We start from the raw sequence: 18,013 nt of genomic DNA, 5'->3' as shown, positions 1-18,013 counted from the left end.
TTAGGCAGTCCCTGTTTGCCTGCCCGTGGGGTGGGACTTTCTCAGCACTTTTGCCCATTATCCCCTTCTCCTCATAGTAGATTAACTCTGCCATGTATTTGCAGCTGGCCTTCAGTGGGAGTTTTTCAGCTCTTCCCCGAATGGAAACAGACCCATAATGGTATTGGTAGGGTGTAAAAGCACCATCAGTTTGTAGTTTACATGGCATCTTCTCATTCTAGTGTATGAACAACATTCTTTCCAGCTGTATGCATTCTAAATCCAGTATGGTTTATTGTTCCTTCCCTGGAGAACTAATGAGTTTCTCTTCTACCCTTTCCCAAGCTGCAATAAGTCTTCCTTTAACTTTATTCTGAGGATGATAGTGCTTTCTGCATTCTCCAGAGGGTTTGGTACTTTTTCTCAATAGGAGAGAAAGTCTCAGGCAGAAGTTACATATTTGTGCATTTCCTTTTGCAACTACCAATCCATTCCTGTGTGTTTACCCTACTGATGAGGGCTGTTTCCAGTCTTCCATCCTAATCATAATCTTTCTGATGAGCACCTGTTGAAAACCTGTGGAAAAGAGCATGCAATGAGGATGGACAACCTTCCTCCACCTCCCGCCACATATGGGTCCACCAGCTGTTACGGATTGATAAACCAGCCCACACAGGGATTCCAACAATTTTGTTAAACGTATAACTAATTTCCTCTTACCCACTTGCCTTGCAAGTTCCACCACAGGTGAGCTAGTCTGCAGATACAATCTCTGCTTAAGATTCCTGTTCCTCCTGGTGATTTAGCTGTTTGGTTGACTTACAAAGCTGTCTCATTGGTTCAATAAAAGTTATGATTGTGTAGTTCATCTGACTTTTTCTCAGTTTTGGTGTGGAAGTGACACTCTTCCCAGCTTTTGACATTTCAGGCAGAAGTAGAAATCCAAAGATTAATAAAATTAATAAGTCAAATGGGACAGAAAGAATAGGAATATAATGCAACTGATTGCTCAGCTAAAGATTTAATTTGCGGTGTTGTTCTGCTTCGGAAAAAGTTATTTTGATAATTCCAAAAAATATTGAAGAGTTATAGTTTAGAAGAGAATAAGACAGCCCATTTTGTAAAGAAAGAGTTTAGTAAAGTACTGCATATTTAGAATTTTGAGAAGGCAATGCTCGTTGATCCACACATGCATGAATAAACTGAATAGCCAGGGAGGGTGGAGGGAAGGTCTTTGGGTCTTTGGAATGCTGGACAGCAAACTGGGTTCTGTGTTTACTCCTGGGCTTGCTTGTTGTCTACAGCAATGAGCACATGGGAATAAGGCTCACTCGCTGCAGCCTGGAGAGACTAAAATGACACACTGTTTGTGCACCTTAGCAAGGAGAGAGATTGACCACCATCAGAGGACACTGATACCTTCGTGTCTTTGGCTCTGGCCCAGAAAGACATTATTACAAAGTGGACCAATTTTATCAATCAAAGCATGAAGAAAATCTTATAGCCTGTGACATCAAGGGAGAGAAATGACAGTAAAGTTGGCTGATTTGGCCCCTGTGCTGAAAAAATATCGAGAGAGGGTATTGAATTTATTCTTTCACAAGAGACTCTTTATTTTTCCAAACCTTAAGTGATAGTGTATAACAAATATTTAGATAACAGATATGAAATCCTAGAAACTTGAAGTCAAGGGAATATTAATCCTCTCTTTTCATTCTTACCTGATATAGGCATTTGAAATAACTAATGGGAATTTTACTCAAAGAATTATGCAACTGTTAAAAAGAAATTCATTCTCTGCCTTCATCTCTCAAAGGGATCCAATTCATAACTCAGAGCTGCAATTAAAAATTCACATCTTCCATTTTCTGATTTGTTCTTATTCTCTGGCAGTTTCGGAGTCTCCCCACATGTCACATGAGCCTAAGCCATATTGTCAAATCCTGGGCCTAAATGACATTTGATCTAGCCTGTGCCCATTCCCACATCCCACAGCTCTTCACTATGTAACACTCATGGGCAAATTCTCCCCATTTATCCCACCTCTTCTGTCCTGTCTCGTTCAGCTCACTCTCTTAATTATCTAATGTTGAAGTAGAGACACAAGCCTCACAGACTTTCTCAGGGTTGGATTTGGAAGACACAAAAGAAGTTGGGGAACATTCTCACTCCAACAAATGTCATCCCTATTGCACAGGACTTCCTCAACAAATGACTAACACCTCCAGAAACATGTTGAGTGGTGGGAAAGCTAGTGCTTCCTAAGGCACTCTATTCTATTTGTTTTTGCCAAAATTGTTGGAAAAAGTACTAAATTGTTTTTAGATATTAACCAAGTCTGAATGCTTTAATACTGGTAAGAATCAAAGAGTAGTGAGACTTTAAGCAAGAAGGTAGAAGGAAAACAAATAATAAAATAACATGTGACAGAAGATTGTTAGGGTTAAAGAGATCTAGTAGAGTCCAATTTATCCTTAGATTTATGTTACAGGATTTAATTTTTTGTCAGGTATATTAAACACTCAGAATATTTTATGATGTGCTCTATGCTGCCTGCCTTAGCTTCATATAACTTGTTTTCTGAGTAAGCTATTTGTGTATATGTGTATAATCTGAAGAAAAATGACTTTTAAACATTCAAAAATATATAAGGAAATGTTTTTCTAATTTTATTTTTAATTGACAATCATACATATTTATGGGATAAAATATGACATTTTGATGCATATTTACATAGTGGAATGATTATATCAAGCTAATGAATACATTTATCAACTCAAATATTTATCATTTTGTAGCAAAACATTTAAAACCTACTTTTTAGCAATTTTTAAATATGTAATGTATAATTGTTTATTATAGTCACCATTTTGTGCAATAGATTTTTAAAGCCTATTCCTCCTATCTAAATGTAACTTGGTACACTTTGATCAACAATTCTCTTTCCCCATCCACTCCCTTCCCCAAGCCTCTGGTAAACACCATTCTACCCTCTACTTTTATGAATTCAACTTTTTTAGATTCTCCTTGTAACTGAGATCGTGCTACATTTTTTTCTTTCTGTGTCTGGCTTATTTTGTTTAACGTAATGTCTTCGAAGTTCATCTATGTCATCACAAATCACAGAATTTACTTATTTTAAAAAGCTAAATCATATTCCGTTGTATATATGTACCACATTTTCTTTATTTGTTTATCTTTTGATGGACACAGTGTCATAGTTCTATTTTGATTTTTTTGAGGAATCTCCATACTATTTTTCATAATGTTTACACTAATTAAATTTCCCACCAGCAGTGTACAAGAGTTCCCTTTTCTCCATATCCTTGTCAACACATGATATCTTTCATCTTTTTGATAATAGCCATTCTAACAGGTATGAGATGATATCTCATTGTGTAAATATCTCATTTATTTGTGCTTTCCTGACGATTAGTAATGTTGAGCATTTCTCCATATACCTATTGGCCATTTGTGTACCTTCTGTTGAGAAATGTCTATTGAGATGCTTTGCCCATTTTACAATTGGTTGTTTTTTTACTATTAAGTTGTTTGGGATCCTTACATATTTTGGAGAGATTAATCCCTTATCAGATGTATGGTTTTCAAATATTTTCTCTCAGTGTAGATTGTCTCTTAGCTCTGTTGATTGTATCCTTTGCTGAATAGAAGCTTTTTAATTTGATGCCATCCCATTTGTCTGTTTTTGCTTTTGTCTCTGTGCTTTTAGGGTCATTTCCAAAAATATCATTGCCCAAACCAGTGCCATGGAGCTTTTTCCCTATCTTTTCTTCTAGTAGTTATACATTTTCAGGTTCTACATTTAAATTTCAAATCCACTTTGAGATTATTTTTATATATGGTTTCAGTTACAAATGGATACAGGTGGATACCAGTTGTCTCAACAGCATTAATTAAAGAGAGTATCTTTTCCAAAGATGAATTAGCCATAAATGCATGGAATTTTTTTTTTGTTGCTTTCTCTTCTGTTCCAGTGGCCTCTGTGTATGTTTTTATGCCAGTACCATGCTGTTTTGATTACAATTACATCATAACATGTTTTAAAATCAAGGATCGTGATTATTGTTCTTTTTGTTCAAGATTTGTTCTTTTTTCTCTCAAGATGCTTTTGGCTATTGGGATTTTATTTCATGGTTCTCTATGAAGTTTAGGATGACTTTTTCTATTTCTGTGAGAAATATCATTGAAATTTTGATGGAGATTCCTTTGAATCTGTGGATTACTTTGGTTAATATAAACATTTTAATAATAGTGGTTTTTTCCAATCCATGAACACAAGTTACCTTTTCATTTATTTATGACTCTTGCAATTTCTTTCATGAATGTTTTACAGTTTTCGGGGTACAGATCATTTACCTCCTTTGTTACATTTATTCCAAAGTATTTCATTGTAAATAAATATAGTTTTAAATATTATAAGTAAGCTATTGTAAATAAGATTGTTTTCATAATTTTTAAGGGGCTAGTGTTTAGCATTAGTGTATAGAAGTGCTACTGATTTTTGCACATTTATTTTGTGTCCTAAATCTTTGCTTAACTAATTTGTTAGTCGGACACTTTTTTGGTGACGTTTTCAGGGTATTCTGTATATAAGATCATATAGTCTCCAAATAGGATCAGTTTAACTTCTTCTTTTCTGATTTGTATACCTTTTATTTCTTTTTCTTGCCTAATTGTTCTGACCAGGACTTCCAGTGCTATGTTGAGGAGAAGTGGTGAAAGTGATCATCCTGTACTGTTCTCGATCTTAAAGCAAAAGCTTTCTACTTTTTATGATTGGGCATGATATTAGCTATAGGCATTTCATATGTGGCTTTTATTGTGTTGAGGTAATGCAACTTTTAAAAATTTTAATAACATTAATATTTTTATTAAAATGTATATTATAAATATTAATTTAATATATATTTTTGACAAATCATATTTGTCAAATATGATTTGACATCATAATTGTACACATTTCTGTAGTACAGTGTGCTGTTTTGATATATGTATATAATGTGGCATGAATAAATCAAGTTAATTAACATATCTATTACCTCAGTTACCTATCATTTTTTATGGTGAAACATTTTAAAATTAATCTCTTGTTTATTTTGAAATATATAATACATTATTATTGATTATACTCACCCTGCTGTACAACAGATCTCAAAACCTATTCCTCCTATCCATCTGAAACTTCTTACCCACTGATCAATAAGTCTTCATTCCCTCCATCCGCATTCCCATCCACCTAGCCTTTGGTAACCATCATTCCACTCTCTACTTCTATGGATCATCTCTATTAGATTCTGCATATAAGTCAGGTTTTGTAGTATTTGTCTTTCTTTGCATGGCTTATTAGGATAATCTCCTCCAGATTCAGGCATCCTATCTCAGTGATGGGATTTCTCCCCCTTTTAAGACTGATAGTATTCCATTGTGTATAGACACCACATATTCTTTATTCATCCATTGATGGGCACTTAGATTGAAGTGAATAGCACCATATCTTGGCTATTGTGAATAGTGCTGCAATGAAAATGAGAGTGCAGATATCCCTTTCTACTAAATATTACATTTAGTTTCTTTGAATATATACCCAGAAGCAGAACTACTGGGTGCTATAGTGGCTCTATTTTAGTTTTTTTTTTTTTAATAACCTTCACACTGTTAGAAATAGAAATCACCATCTTTTTAAAACCTAATCTTGAGAGTGACACACTGTCTCTTCAATTAGCAGCCTTTTATCTCAGCTTAAGAATGCCCTTTAGTAACCCCTGTCAATCAGGCCTAACAGTGATGAACTCTCTCAGTTTTTGTTTATCTGAAAATGTTTTTATTTCTCCTTTATTTTTTAAGGACAGCTATGCTGAGTAAAGTATTTCTGTTTAAGTTTTCTTTTTTACTTTGGCACTTTGACTATATCAGCCCATTCTCTCCTTGCCTACAGGGTTTCTGCTGAGAAATATACTGAAAACCATATTAGGGCTCCTTTAAGTATGATATGTTTCTTATCTCTGCTGCTTTCAGTGTTCTTTCTATGTCTTTGTTTATACTAATTTGATTATGATGTGTCCTGGTTAACTTTCTTCTGGGTGAAATTAGGTTGGCAGCCTCTGAGCTTTCTGGATGTTGTCATCTTTCCCAAGATATGGGAAATTTTAAGCCATTATTTGCTTAAATTTGCTTTCCAAGCTTTTTCCTCTATCTTTGAGAACTCTCACTATGTGAAATTTAGTTCACTTGATGGCATCCCAGAATTCCTGGAGGCCACCTTTTTTTTTTTTAACTAGATTTTTTCTTTCTTTTTTTTTTTTTAAATTATATTTTAAGTTCTGGGTTACATGTGCAGATTGTGCAGGTTTGTTACATAGGTATATACATGCCATGGTGGTTTGCTGCATCTATTGCCCCATCATCTACATTAGGTAACTCTCCTAATGTTATCCCTCCCCAATCCCACCCTCTGCCATTCCTCCCTTAGTCCCCCACCCTCCAGGCCCCAATGTGTGGTGTTCCCCTCCCTGTGCCCATGTGTTCTCATTGTTCAGCACCCACTTATGAGTGAGAACAGGCAGTGTTTGGTTTTCTGTTCTTGTGTCAGTTTGCTGAGAATGATGGTTTCCAGTTTCATCCATGTCCCTGTAGAGGACATGAACTCATCCTTTTTTATGGCTGCATAGTATTCCATCATGTATATGTGCCACATTTTCTTTATCCAGGCTACCATTGATGGGTGTTTGGGTTGGTTCCAAGTCTTTGCTATTGTGAACAGTGCCGCAATAAACATATGTGTGCTTGTGTCTTTATAATAGAATGAATTATAATCCTTTGGGTATATACTCAGTAATGGAATTGCTGGGTGAAATGGTATTTTCATTTCTAGATCCTTGAGGAATCACCACACTGTCTTCCACAATGGTTGAACTAATTTACACTCCCACCAACAGTGTAAAAACATTCCTATTTTTCTACATCCTCTCCAGCATCTATTATCTCCTGATTTTTTAATGATCCCCATTCTAACTGGTATGAGGTGGTATCTCAATGTGATTTTGATTTGCATTTCTCTAATGACCAGTGATGATGAGCTTTTTTTCATATATTTGTAGGCTGCATATATGTCTTCTTTTGAAAAGTGTCTGTTCATATCCTTTGCCTACTTTTTGATGGGGTTGTTTGGTTTTTGTTGTAAATTTGTTTAAGTTCTTTATAGATTCTAGATAGTAGCCCTTTGTCAGATGGGTGTATTGCAAAACTTTTTTTCCCATTCTGTAGGCTGCCTGTTCACTCTATCGATAGTTTCTTTTGCTGTGCAGAAGCTCTTAAGTTGAATTAGATCCCGTTTATCTATTTTGGCTTTGTTGCCATGGCTTTTGGTGTTTCAGTCATGAAGTCCTTGCCCATGCCTATGTTCTGAATGATATTGCCTAGGTTTTCTTCTAGAGGTTTTATGGTGTTAGGCCTCATGTTTAAATCTTTAATCCATCTAGAGTTAATTTTTGTATAAGGTTTAAGGAAGGGATCCAGTCAGCTTTCTGCATATGGCTAGCCAGTTTTCCAAACACCATTTATTAAATAGGAAATCCTTTCCCTATTGCTTGTTTTTTTCAGGTTTGTCAAAGATGAGATGGTTCTAGTTGCATGGTGTTCTTTTTGAGGCCTCTGTTCTGTTCCATTAGCCTATATCTCTGTTTTGGTACCAGCACCATGCTGTTTTGATTACTGTATCCTTGTAATATAGTTTGAAGTCAGATAGCGTGATGCCTCCAGCTTTGTTCTTTTTGCTTAGAATTGTCTTGGCTATGCAGGCTCGTTTTTTGGTTCCACATGAAGTTTAAGATTTTTTTTCCAATTCTGTAAAGAAAGTCAATGGTAGCTTGATTGGGATAGCATTGAATGTATAAATTATTTGGGCAGCATGGCCATTTTCCTGATACTGATTCTTCCTAACCATGAGCATCAAATGTTTTTCCATCTGTTTGTGTCCTGTCTTATTTCCTTGAGCTATGGTTTGTAGTTCTCCTTGAAGAGGTTCTTCACGTCCTTTGTTAGTTGTATTCCTAGGTATTTTATTCTCTTAGTAGCAATTGTGAATGGGAGTTCACTCATGATTTGGCTCTCTGTCTATATTTGGTGTATAGTAATGCTTGCAATTTCTGCACATTGATTTTGTATCCTGAGACTTTGCTGAAGTAGCTTATCAGCTTAAGGAGATTTTGGGCTGAGTCAGTGGGGTTTTCTAACTCTACAATCATGTTATCTGCAAACAGGGACAATTTGACATCCTCTTTTCCTGTTCGAATATCCTTTATTTCTTTCTCTTGCCTTTATTTCTTTCCCTAGCCAGAACTTCCAATACTGTGTTGATTAGGGGTGGTGAGAAAGGGCATCCTTGTCTTGTGCCAGTTTTCAAAGGGAATGCTTTCATTTTTTTTGCCCATTCAGTATGATATTGGCTGTGGGTTTGTCATAAATAGCTCTTATTATTTTGAGATACAATCCATCAATGCCTAGTTTGTTTAGAGTTTTTAGCATAAAGCACTGTTGAATTTTGTCAAAGGCCTTCTCTGCATCTATTGAGATAATCATGTGGTTTTTGTCTTTGGTTCTGTTTATGTGATGGATTATGTTTATGGATTTGTGGATCTTGAACCAGCCTTGTATCCCTAGGATGAAGCCAACTTGATCGTGTTGAATAAACTTTTCGATGTGCTGTTGGATTCAGTTTGCCAGTATTTTATTGAAGATTTTTGCATCAATATTCATCATGGATATTGGCCTGAAATTTTCTTTTTTAGTTGCATCTCTGCAGGTTTTGGTGTCAGGATGATGTTGGTCTCATAAAATGAGTTAGGGGGGATTCCCTCTTTGTGTATTCTTTCAAATAGTTTCAGAAGGAATGACACCAGCTCCTCTTTGTACCTCTGGTAGAATTCAGCTGTGAACCCACCTGGTCCTGGACTTTTTTTGATTGGTAGGCTATTAATTGCTGTGGAGGCCTTCTTTATTCTTTTTTATTCTTCTTGCTTTTTGCTTCTCTGATAGAATAATTTCAAACATCTTGTTTTTGAGCTCACCAATTCTTTTTTCTGCATGGTCAATTTGCTGTTGGTGTTTTCTGTAAAATTTGTTAGTTCACTTATTCTTTATGTCTAAGATTTCTGTTTTGCTTTTTATTGTTTCCATTACCTTGTAAAAACCTCTCATTTTGTTCATGAATTTTTTAGATTTTATTTAATTTTTAATCTGTGTGTTCTTGTAGTTCCCTGAACTTCGGAATTCTTTGTCAGTCATTTCATAAATCTCCATTTCTTCTGAGTTAATTACTGGAGCTTTATTAATTTCTTTTGTTGGTATCATATTTCTGTAATTTTTTATAAGCCTTATATTTTTACACTGATGGCTGCACATTTGACGAGACTGCCATTTCTTCTGGCCTTTGCAGGTTTTCTTTGGTAGAGATATATATTTACTATTTAGTCTAGCTTGAGATTCTGAATGTGCTAGCTGATAGCAACACTGGACAGACATACCTTGGTGTCAGGTTTTGTAGTTGTAATGGGTCACATCCTATTCTTTGAGGTGAAATGATATTGTTGGCTGAGCTCCATTGTCCAGTGAGACCACTGGCTGGACTCTGATGCAAGGTGGGATTGCTGGCTTTGTTTTGCAATTGTCCTGATTGGGGAGAGTTGCATATTGTCTTTCCTGGGTAAGAGTGCTGTTGTCTGGAATCTATAGCTGGGCATAGCTGTGTGCTGGACTCTGAGGCTGGATGAGATCTCTAATATTGTTGCTTAGCCACACAGGGTGGTAAAGGCCAGAGGATATGTATAGACTTGGGCTTGCCTCCTGTCTAGGGTATATTTAAACAGAGCACTGAGGCTTGGTGGAATCATCACTCTGAAGCTGGGGTTAGGTGAGACTAGATACTTTCCTCTGTGGGTAGTAGCTGACCTACAGTTGCCTCCTGGCTTGTGGAAGATTTAAGGAGAGCACTAGGGCTTAGTTGGATCATCTCTCTACTGCTAGGTTTGGGCAAAACCAGATGCTGCCTCTGTAAATCACTGACCTCTAGTTACTGAGGTCTGGGCAAGATTTAATGCAAGCACCAGAACTTTGTTGGATCACTTTTTCATGATTAGAGTTAGGTAGGGCCAGATGCTCATTCTGCAGGTAATCATTCACCTAAAGTTGCCTCTTAACCTGGGGAAGACAATGAAATCACACAGGCTGTATAAGGAAAGCTGGCTAGAGATTTGAGCTTGGAAGACTCATAAACTGTGTTTCCTGCAGCATGATGCTGTTGGCTTGTTTCTCTGGTAGGCGCTTCCACTGGCTAGAATGTGGAACAAGCACTGAGAACCCTTTGCTGGTCCCTATGAGCCCTATCCTCATTCTTTGTTTCTAACTGGCTTCTGGTGGTCTAGCTTTACCAGTACTCCTAATGTGTCTTATGGGAGGGGACAATAGTGAGCCTCCTGCAAAGAGTCCCATAATGATGGGGAAGCTGAATGTCTACCTCTAACTCACATTACTGCTATAAAAACTGTGGTCCTAGGGGAATTATCTATGTGTCACTCTCTTCCAACTTCAGGGAGGAGGGCAGTACCCCTCAAAGAGAACCATTCCTCTTACTGTTCGATCGTGGCCTTTCTTGGTCCTGTGCTCCAAGGGGTGTACTGAACCTCACTACTGAGTTCTGGGATCTTCAGGATGGTATTCGTGCCTTTGGATAGTTGCTGGCTGGATTTCTGTGGGGTGGGGTGGGCTGCGAAGCCAGAGAACTCTTATTACACCATTGTGCTGCCATCACTTGGAATATCTTTATTCAAGCATCTGAGCTAAGAATATTGTTAAAATTTTTAGAAATTCCTTAAAAGGAAACTTTCTAAAAATAAACATTGAGAAACAAAGTTTATTTTTCTTACATACTTGTTAGAATATGTTAGAAATAATGAAAATCTGAGGCTGAGCCTCTCCACACATTGGAATACCTCCTTGGTAGAAATTTTCTATGGAGAACATATGGTTGGAGAAGTTGTAACTGATATCCTGTGGGGTGGATGGAATGCTAGAGATGAAGTGCTCAGCAGCTGCCAACAGTGTGCACCTTTTCCACCAAAGGAGCTCCCCACTTTTGCTTGGTTGCTGGCTGCTCACCTTGAGGGACATGCATTCTCTGCACATTTTAAACATTTTTTAGATCTTATTTTAGGAATAGTCTAGAATTGCACTATGGTGGAGGCATAAAATGATGAATGTCCCAAGCAAGCTCTAAATGGGTAACCTAACCCAGCAGAAGTATGGAAGGCCTTCCAGGTACTTGAGGGTGATCAACAGAACTCAGGGTAGTCCTCCAGTGGAATTCCAAGGTCATTCTTTGTTCTGCTAAAGATGACATTTAATGGGGTCTCTCTTCTGTAGACTCTGCCTATGAGAACATAGACCTTTTCCTTCCATTTTTGTCATGTCCTCATCAGGATATTACACACTCAGCCATTTGAGATGCAAAAAAAAAAAAAATCCAACATGTACATTCCACACAACTTTGGAATGTACATTCCACACAAAGTTTGGAGTCCCGTACCAGGTTTTTCCATCCAGATTTCTCATTCTTGTAATCTTCCTCCAACCGCTCTGCTCATCAATTCTCAGTCTCTTTTTCTGATTCTTCCTTTCTCTCTGCTTTATAAAAACTGATTTATATTGCCCTGACCCTCTTGCCTTATATCACGTGTCAAATAAAAACAAATCCAGAGTTACAGTAGGGAGAATGCTCTCATCTCAGAAATCCATAAACAACTCAAAATTAAACAAACAAAAAAGGCTTTTCTTTTATATGGTGTTGGGGATGGTCAGCAATAAAGGTGGGTTGAGCAGATGAGGCATAGTATTCAGAATGCATGACCTGATTTGACTGGAAATGTGTCTTGCTGGGGTTTGCCAGTTCTTGAGATAAGCTGATAAGGATGAATACTCTGAATTGTAATGTTTGTTCAAAACTGAGAGTAAGGTAAAGTTCAGTATCCTTTGGGGAAGAGAGAAGCCTCCTTAAAGTTTGGTTAAAGTCAAGCAGAGGGTAAGAATGGGCAATTATGAAGTGTAGTTCTGAGCTTTGGGTCAGCGTTACAATCACCTTGGGCACTTAAAGAATCTCAATGTTCAGGCAGCATCCCAAACCAATTACAACATAATATCTAGAGGATTCAGACCCTGGCCTTATTATTTTTTAAAGCATCCTAGGTGACTCCAGGTACAGCTTCACTAGACTACATTAGCTCTACATGAGCTCCCTGAACAATCCAGCCAGTCTGGTGTCTTTAACATCATACCGTGTATGATACTGACAGCAAAGTCATTATCTTGAGCTGGACTTTCTATCCTGTATTCCAGATCCATATATTCACATGTCAGATAGATGTTAAACTTGGATTTTTCCATGTGCTTCACTTCAACATTTTCTAAACTGAACCCATTATTTAGCCTGACTCTTCACCTTCTTTCTCCTAACAATACAACCAATTTACTCACTCTGTCACCAAGTCTGAATCCTGAGAGTGTCCCTCAGTGCTTCCCACTCTGGCCTTCTCTACATATGGTTAGTTACCAAATTATTTTGATCCTGCCTCTTAGATATTGCTCTAATCCTGTTCAATTTCTCTAGTCTCACAAACTTGACCTGGTTCAGGACCTGATCTCTTATTTCCTGGACTATTGCAAGAGTGTCCTAAATCATCTCAGCATGGACTCATTTCCACCATGCCCATCCTTCTTGCCTGCACCAGACTTATTTTTTCTATCCAGTCTTCAACAAAAAATTACATGGCACATAGAGAAATAGGAGAGTATAAACCATACACTGGGGGAAAAAAAGCAGGTAGCAAAAATGGACTATGAGAGTGACCAGATGTCAAGTTTGCCAGAAAAAGACTTCCATATAGCCATTGTTAGCATTATGGCTTGAAATACTTTCCACCGTTCTGTAGTTTCTTTCTTCACTTTCCTGATTGTTTTCTTTGCTGTGTAGAAGCTTCTCAGTTTGATGCAATCCCACTTGTCTATTTTTGCTTTCTTCACCTATGTTTTTGAGGTCTTGCCCCCAAAAAATTTTTGCCCAAACCAATGTCCTGAAGCATTTCCCCGGTGTTTCCTCCTAGTAATTCCATAGTTTCAGGCCATACGCTTAAGTGTTTAATCCATCTTAAGTTGATTTTTGTATATAGTGACAGACAAAGCTCTTGTTTCATTCTTCCATATATGGTTATCAAGCTTTATTGGCACCATTTATTTAAGAGACTTTCCTTTCTCCGAAGTATGTTGTTGGTGCCTTGTTGAAAATCAAGTTGGCTATAAATGTGTGGATTTAATTCTAGGTCATCTATTCTGTTCCATTGATCCATGTGTCTGTTTTTATGCCAGTACCATGTTGTTTTGGGTATTATAGCTGTGTAATATAATTTGAAGTCAGGTAGTGTGATGCTTCTAGTTTTGTTCTTTTTGCTCAGGATTGCTTTGGCTATTTTTTGTGGTTCCTTATAAATTTTAGTATTGCTTTTTCTATTTCTGTGAAGAATGTCATTGGAATTTTGATTGCATTAAATTTGCAGATCACTCTGGGTAATACAGACATTTTAATAATTTTTTTTCAATTCATAAGCACATGATGTTATTCCATTTTTGTATCCTCTTTGATTTCTTTCATTCATTGTTTTTAATAGTTTAAATTGTAGAAATCTTTCACTTTTTTGGTTTATTAATACCTATTTTATTTTCTTGTAACTATTTTAAATGAATTTTTTTCCTTGATTTCTGTTTGAAATTGTTTACTGTTGTCATATAGAATTACAATTTTTATATGTTGATTTGGTATCCTGCAGCTTTAGTGAATTTGTCAGTTTTAATAGTTTTTTGGTGGAGTCTTTTTTTTTTTTTAATGTAAGATCATGTTGTCTACAAACCGTGATAATTTAACCTCTTCCTTTCCAATTTGGAAGCTTTGATTTCCTTCTCCAGCTTAATTTCTCTGACTAGGCGTAGAAGTACGATGTTGAATAAAAAGGGGGAAAGTGGGCATCTTTGTCTTGTTTCATATCTTAATAGAAAGGCTTTCCATTTTTCCTATCCAGTATAATGTTAGCTGTGAGCTTGTGATATAGAGCCCTTACTGTTTGGAAGGATGTTCCTCCTATACCCAGTTTGTTGTGTTTTTATCATCAAGGAATGTAATTTTATTAAATGCTTTTCAATATCTATTGAAATGATTACGGTCTTTGTCCTTGATTCTGTTGATGGAATGTACCACTTCTTTTGGTATATTAAGCCATGTGGGACTCACCCTGGGGCGAATATCTTTGTACTTCTTTTGTATTAAAGTCTATTTTATTTGATATGAATATAGCCACTCCTACTCTTTTTAATTTTATTGCATGAAATATCTTTTCCATTCCTTTCCTATCAGTCTGTTTGTGGCCTTATAGGTAAATTGAGTTTCTTATAGGCCGTTTAAAGTTGTTTTTTAAGAAAACCCACCTAGCCACTCTATGATTTTCTTTGTTTTGTTTTGTTTTTTGAGATGAAGTCTCACTCTGTCACTCAGGCTGGAGTGCAGTGGCACAATCTCAGCTCACTGCAACCTGCACCTCCCAGGTTCAAGTGCTTTTCCTGCCTCAGCTTCCCAAGTAGCTGGGACTACAGGCATGTGCCGTCCTGCCCGGTTAATTTTTTGTATTTATAGTAGAGACATGGTATCATCATGTTGGCCAGGCTGATCTTGAACTCCTGATCTCAGGTGATCCACCCACCATGGCCTCCTGAAGTGCTGAGGTTGCAGATGTGAACCACTGCACCCAGCCCACTCTATGCCTTTTAATTGGAAAACTTAACTCATTTACATTGAACATATTATTGATAGGTAAGGACTTACTCCTGCCATTTTCTTCTTTTTCTATTTTTTCTTAACTCCTCTCTTTTTTCTTCCTTTCTTACTATTTTCTTTTATGGTTAAGCAATTTTCTTTGGTAGTATGTTTTAATTCCTTGGTTTTTTATTTTTAGTTTATTTATTTTAGGTGTTTGGCCATAGCTTTTTAATGGCTGACACAGTTGGTACTGACAGCAGTTCTCACACGGATCCATTCTGGCCAGGGGGTAACAAGGACTCAATTGCTGGTGATTAAGTGTGAAGAAAGAGAGTGATGGTCTCAGTTCTGCAAAGAATAAATTTATTGTACACCATGAAACCAAGCTTAAACTATGCTAAAAATCAGGCCTGAGACCTGAGTGTAAGACTGAGCATGAGGTCATCAGGATACTTTTCAGATGGAGGTTCACCACAGTGTGCCAGTCTGGTAGGTTACTGGTGTAACTAAGGCACTAGCTTGAAGACGACACTTCAGGAGACTGGGGTGCACTGCTAATTACCTACTGCTGAGTAATAAGTAGCTTAAAACAGAAACAATTTATTAATTTGTTTCATTGAGTTGGGGGACATAAAGAACTGGTTTCCAGCCAACAGCTAGAGAGCAACTGAAGCCTGTCATTAGCCATGTGAGGGAGTTTAGAAGCAAATCCTCCCCAGATTGAGCTTTCAAATGAACTGCAGCACCCACCCCCCCAACATGTTGATTATAACCTCAGGAGAGACACTGAGCCAGAACTCCCCAAGTAAACTATTCCTGACCTATGGGAACCACGAGGTAAAAAATATTGGTTGTTTTAAGCTCCCAAGTTTGGGGATAATTTATTATGCAGTGATAGTAGACTATGTACTAAAAAACTTAAATCTTTATTTATTTATTTATTTATTTATTTTTTGCAGGAGCTAGGTTTGCTTTTTGGGCCGGGTTACATATCCAGTCATGAGGACCAAGAGCTTTAGGCAAAGATTGGGACTGATATGCAAGGAATTTTTCCTTTTCTGAGTCTTATGATTAGGGTGAGAATTGGTCCAACTCATCCTATAAGCTCATTATGTAAAAGGAGAAAAAAAATGTGTAAATCATGTTATTCTCAAGGATAACTGTAAAAAGTTTTGCTTCATCTGTAATGGCAGCTCTGAACCTGAAGGCAATTAAATGCAGTATAAGATGAGCATCCCGAATGCAGAGAAGATGCTTCTTGAAGCACAGAGAGACTGTGCTTTTGATGCATGGCTAGATAGTTGAAGGGATGAGGGAAAGGTCATTCTTTCTACCTGAAAAAGTCTCTCGGTAATGTTCCCACCCAGACTCGTGTGCATGGGGAACACTTGGACAATCACATGTGTCTTTCTGAAAGAATATAAACAGAATTTAAAGGCTCCATTATTGAGAGGTCATATAGTGACATCAAGAGCATATTCTGACCTTCCAAAGTCTTCAGAGTGTTTCTTTAAAGTTTTATTTCAGTGCCCTTAAAGGCGATGAAGCTCTGTTGCCCAGGTCTCCACATATCCCTGTTGCCTCACACATGGCCTACCTAGGCATTTGCATCATGTGCTGAAAGCCTTGGAAGCTTTTCAGTTGAAGATCCCTCCCATTGTGCATGGTAATTTAGTCCCCATGACTTTACTTATCATTCACAGAGAAATTAAAAAACAAATGAACAAACAACAAAAGAAACAGATACATGCATGTGACCCTTTTATGATACTGGAGGACTGCAAGTTCAGACATCCAGAATCAGTAGGTCAAACAGAAGGAAGCGAAAGAGTAGCAGCTAATGTTCTAGTTTGCAAATTAGACACAGCCTTGGCATCATGAAGAAATAAATAATAATAAAGAGGTAAACTGTCTATCAAACAATAGGACCATAGGTCTAATTTCTCATAAAAAATAATGGAGCCAGTCTAATATCACCAGCAGCAGAACTTTCTCATGTAGCCCTGAAAGAGCAAAACAGCAAAGAACAAATCTAATAAATTAGAAGTAGACATTTCTTACACTGGCAAGAAAATCTTCTTGGTTTTGCCAGGAGAAAAATGAATAATACTCAAGTACTTCATTACATCTGGCAGTAATAGGGACAGTGAACAGACTGTACTGAGAACATGCCTCTCCCATGGTCAGTCACTTTCCTGTTTTGTTCCTCGCATTAATCTCAATTCATCTTAATCACTTTAAAGTGGGAGAGAGTGGATGATATCATCAGTAGATATTTGTCGGGAGTGGTTATAAATGAAGTTTTAAATATACCTAAGGGACAAGGATACTGCTTTTCATAACCAGTACCTGTGTTTTTCTATACTTATTCTTGACTTCTCCAGTAAGAAACAGTTGCCCATAATTTGGGTAAAGTCAAGGGCCAGGTCCCGTCTCAACACCAGGTTAAAAAAAAAGTCATGGCCAGATTCCCATTTCCAGCAGGACAGTAGGCCAGACTTTTTTTTTTAACAACCATCCCACCAAAAGCAATTTTAAGGGCTAGATTAAACATTGTTTAAAAATAACTTCAAAAGCAATTTCTGAGCAGAAAAGAAAATAAGAAATGTTCACCAGTGGAAAACAAAGTCAAGGACAGTTAGTGAGCACTGATGGCATGAACCAAACTCTGGGAACCTTGGGGTTCTATTATTCTCCTGGCTGAGGAATGAGGGGAGCAAACGATAAGCCTAGAGCACATCCAGCATGCAGATAGTAATAGAAAACCGTCTCATAAGGCTGGGTCTCCAAATTCTACATCTCTGGTTTAGAAGCAAATTAGAAATACACTCCTGAGAAGAGTACAGCAATGAGACTTATCTTCCTGTACTTTGTCAGAGAAAAATTAAGTAATTGTGCAGAGAAGCTGGGCACAGTGGCTTACATCTGTAATCTCAGCCCTTAGGGAAGCGAAGGAGGGAGGATCGCATGAACCCAAGAGTTTGAGACCAGCCTGGGCAATGTAGTGAAACTCCATCTCTACCAAAAAAAAGTAACAAAAAATGTAGCTAGATGTGGTGGTGCACACCTGTGGTCCCAGCTACTTGGGAGGCTGAGGCAGAAGGATTGCTTGAGCCCAGGAGTGATGATGAGCCATGATGATTGCAGTGAGCCATGATGATGCCA

The sequence above is a fragment of the Cebus imitator genome, unplaced genomic scaffold (genome assembly GCF_001604975.1).
Source record: "Cebus imitator isolate Cc_AM_T3 unplaced genomic scaffold, Cebus_imitator-1.0 Scaffold120, whole genome shotgun sequence".
NCBI classification, from domain to species: domain Eukaryota; kingdom Metazoa; phylum Chordata; class Mammalia; order Primates; family Cebidae; genus Cebus; species Cebus imitator.
This window is presented reverse-complemented; position numbering follows the sequence as displayed.